This window comes from Trachypithecus francoisi, unplaced genomic scaffold (genome assembly GCF_009764315.1).
Source record: "Trachypithecus francoisi isolate TF-2019V2 unplaced genomic scaffold, Tfra_2.0 Lachesis_group5, whole genome shotgun sequence".
In the NCBI taxonomy this organism is placed as follows: domain Eukaryota; kingdom Metazoa; phylum Chordata; class Mammalia; order Primates; family Cercopithecidae; genus Trachypithecus; species Trachypithecus francoisi.
Genome location: NW_022681470.1, coordinates 130,433,106 through 130,437,180, shown reverse-complemented (window position 1 = coordinate 130,437,180; position 4,075 = coordinate 130,433,106). Strand labels below are relative to the sequence as shown.

The 4,075-nt window shown below is 49.9% G+C and overlaps 1 long non-coding RNA gene across 1 annotated transcript; it reads right to left on the bottom strand.

The window, feature by feature from the left end:
* Positions 1–1,995: 1,995 nt before the first annotated feature.
* LOC117076646 lies at positions 1,996–3,865 on the bottom strand. Its single transcript, XR_004434433.1, has 2 exons — positions 3,392–3,865; positions 1,996–2,547 (listed from the first exon to the last, which is right to left on the bottom strand). It is a non-coding gene; the product is annotated as an uncharacterized LOC117076646 (long non-coding RNA).
* Between the last annotated feature and the right edge of the window lie 210 nt (positions 3,866–4,075).

Here is a 4,075-nt window from a genome sequence, read left to right as displayed (position 1 = left end):
ATTACAGGTGTGAGCCACCGTGCCCAGCATATCCCACAACCTTTTTTTTTTTTTTTTTGAGACAAAGTCTTGCTTGAAGTTCAAAATCAGTAAATTGGACACACTTCATTACTATTATTATTTTTGAGATGGAGTATTGCTGCTCTGTTGCCCAGGCTGTAGTGCAGTGGCTCAATCTCGGCTCACTGCAACTTCTGACCCCCAAGTTCAAGTGATTCTTGTGCCTCGGCCTCCTGAAATCTCAGCTGTGATTATAGGTGTGTGCCACCACGCCCAGCTAATTTTTGTATTTTTAGTAGAGACAGGGTTTCACCATGTTGCCCAGGCTGGTCTCGAACTCCTGGCCTCATGTGATCTGCCTGCCTCGGCCTCCCAAAGTGCTGGGATTATAGGCGTGAACCTCTGTGCCTGGCCTCATTCAAGTCATTGAATGTGGGGGGAGAAGTGGAGAAAATCATTTGTGCTGAGTCGGTGGATGTTATATGCCAAGGAAGAGGCCCAGTTGTTAAGAGGGCTCAGGAGAGCCTTGTGAGAGCTTGGTCAAGGACTGAATCTTTTGCCAATATGTAACGTTATATACAGCACGTGAAATATACAGGTACCTGTGTATATTGGAGACTGCATTAAGGGGATTCTGCACAGCTGAAGCCCTGACGTGTGGACACCGAGTTGGGGTGGTCACACTTGAGAGTCTGGGATGTTGTTGATACTAGGAGACCCAGGGACAGCTCTGGCCTCTGAAAGGACCATTGAATTCAACCCCTGGAATCCACCCAGACCTTGAGCATATTTTCTCCTTGCATAGCATCACTCCCCCATGACCCGTCGGGGCAGCTGTGTTCACTCCTCTGCGTCCTCTACCTCACATCCTCCTGAGCACTTGGCATTTCTACTCTGGTGACAAAAGGTCCCAGTCTCAAGTCTCCTCTCAGGAGACACTGTGACTCGTGCCTGTAATCCCAGCACTTTGGGAAGTTGAGGCAGGCAGATCGCTTGAGGTCAGGAGTTTGAGACCAGCCTGGGCAACATGGTGAAACCCCATTGCTATAAAAAATACAAAAATTAGCCAGTTGTGGTGGTGCACACCTGTAAGCCCAGCTACTTGGGAGGCTGAGGCAGGAGGATCGCTTGAGCCAAGGAGGTCAAGGCTGCAGTGATCCATAATCGCACCACTACACTCCAGCCTGGGTGATAGAACCCTGTCTCAAAAAAAAAAAAAAAAAAAGAAGGCCAGGCACAGTGGCTCACACCTGTATCCCAGCACTTTGGGAGACCTAGGCGGGCAGATCACCTGAGGTCAGGAGTTGAAGACCAGCCTGACCAACACAGTGAAACCTCCATCTGTACTAAAAATACAAAAAAATTAGCCAGCCATGGTGGCGCAGACCTGTAACTTCAGCTACTCGGGAGGCTGAGGCAGGAGAATCTCTTGAACCTGGGAGGCAGAAGTTGCAGTGAGCCGAGATCGAGCCATTATATTCCATCCTAGGCAACACAGTGAGACTCCGTCCCAAAAAAAAAGAGAAAAAAAGTCCAGTGGTGGCCAGACACATGGTGGGCTTGGGAACGAACGGAAATGCTGGGTGCCCTCCATGGTGTCCTGCTAAGATAAGTAAACAACAAAAAGGAAGGGGCCCCAGGTGGGGGAAAACGCAACAATTGTTCTGAGAAACAGCTAATCACAAAACAGCTCAGGGGCACAATGACCTCCCCCATGACCCTATAAAGTTTCCCTCCAGCCCCCACCTCTTGGCAGACAGCTCCTTCTCTGCTGTGGCTGCCCGTTGCACTTGCAATGTATTTTCATACTTTCTCTATTAAACTTGCCTTTCTTTACCCACAACTGTCTTGGTAAATTCCTTTACTGCCCCTGAAACTGGCTCTAGCTAAGTGCACCCAAGACATACTCCAGCCTGGGCGACAGAGTGGGACCCTGTAAAACAAAACAAAACAAAAACCCAAAAGATTAGCCTCTTTAGGCTCTCAAGGACAGCATTTTTTTTTTTTCATTGCTAATGAAAGATAATCCAAACTTTCTGTGAAGCAAAAGTCCCTCATTTCTTGGTGTGTTCCAGGAAGTCCACTTTTTAGACTTGGAGGATTCAGCCATGAAAGAGCTGACTGCTGTATCTGGTGGAGGTGAAGGGACTCCAGCCCAGGGAGAAGTGGCTCCCTGATCTGGGATCTGGGATCTGCTGGCCTCAGTGACCCTCAGATGCAGTCGAAGTGGGTGGTGAACATAGCCTGGAAGCTCAGGAGGCCTGAATGGAGGGGAGGGAATAGCACTGCTCTAAGCTCAGGCCTGCTGATGGGGACGGGACCAGCAAGGCTCAGCTCTTTGCCTCTGGGCAGGTTGGAAAAGGTCCTTGGGATGGAGTGACTCTTATGACCTCTTCCAGGGACTCCAGCGTTTTTAGCATCTCCTCCATTGCCTCTTCTTGTTTAGAGTTTTTGAACCTCTCCTCTTGCAGTTCTTGAACCAGGGAAGTTAATTCTTCCATCAGCATCGAGTTGATCCTTTTCATCGTTCTGTAAGCATCTGTAAGGCTGGTTTTGTTTTTTTTTTTTTTTTGAGACAGAGTCTCGTTCTGTCGCCCAGGCTGGAGTGCAGTGGTGTGATCTAAGCTCAGCTCACTGCAACCTCTGCCTCCTGGGTTCAAGCAGTTCTCTGCCTCAGCCTCCCGAGTAGCTAGGATTGCAGGCACCCTCCACCACGCTTGGCTAATTTTTGTATTTTTAGTAGAAACAGGGGTTCTACTATCTTGGCCAGGCTGGTCTTGAACTCCTGACCTCCTGATCCACCTGCCTCAGCCTCCCAAAGGGCTGGGATTACAGGTGTGAGCCACTGCGCCCAGCCAAGGCTGGGTATTTTTAAAGATGCCTTCTCTAGCCTGGCATTCTCCAAAGATGCCTCCCTCTCTGCATACTCTTTTTTGGCAGCACTTGAGCTTGGCGAGAGTTGGCATTTCTTCTCAATCTGAGCAGCCAGGGCTTCTGCAAGCTGCTTTTCATGTCTTCCATAAAGTTGACTCCTAACAGACTGAACAAGTCTCAATAAAAACAGGAGACATGACCAGACATGGTGACTCATGTCTGTAATTCAGCACTTTGGGAGGCTGAGGTGGGCGGATCACAAGGTTAGGAGATCAAGACCATCCTGGCTATCAAGGTGAAACCCTGTCTCTACTGAAAATACAAAACATTAGCCTGGCGTGGTGGCACATGTCTGTAGTCCCAACTACTTGGGAGGCTGAGGCAGGAGAATCACTTGAACGCAGGAGACGGAGGTTGCAGTGAGCCAAGGTCGCACCACTGCACTCCAGCCTAGGCGACAGAGTGACACTCCATCTCAAAAAAAAAAATGAAAACAAAAAAAAAACAGGAGACCCACCAGTAAGCTGATGAGATGTGTACGCACCAGTGTCGCCCCCTTGAGGCTGTGGAAAGTGAGCTGTGGACTCAGGTCACGGGGCAGCAGCTCCACCACCACCTCGCCCAGGTTCCCAAGGGTCAGCCCAGAGCCCAGCTCCACAGAGGATCACAGCCCCTCCGTGGCACTGCAGCCACCACAGGACTATACTCGGTAACCATGGATCCCACTATCACGACAAATTCCAAATTCAACATTCTGCCTGGAACCCAGCCAGCAACAGGCATCCCGGATTGGTCCATTATATAGCTTGCACTGGGCAGTGGGATTTGTAAATGAAATGGGCCTGCCTCCATTGCTGTGTAATCATTCTTCTCCCCCTCTTTCTTGTTCTTATATAAAATTAAAAGATAGTGAAATGAGGCTGGGCTGCGGCGGCTCACACCTGTAATCCCAGCACTTTGGGAGGCTGAGGTGGGTGGGTCACTTGAGACCAGGAGTTCGAGACCAGCCTGGCCAACATAATGAAACCCCGTCTCTACTAAAAATACAAAAAATTTGCCCGGTGTGGTGGCAGGCGACTGTAATCCCAGCTACTTGGGAGGCTGAGGCAGGAGAATTGCCTCAACCCAGGAGGTGGAGGTTGCAATGAGCCGAGATTGTGCCATTGCACTCCAGCCTGGGGAACACAGTGAGACTCTGTCT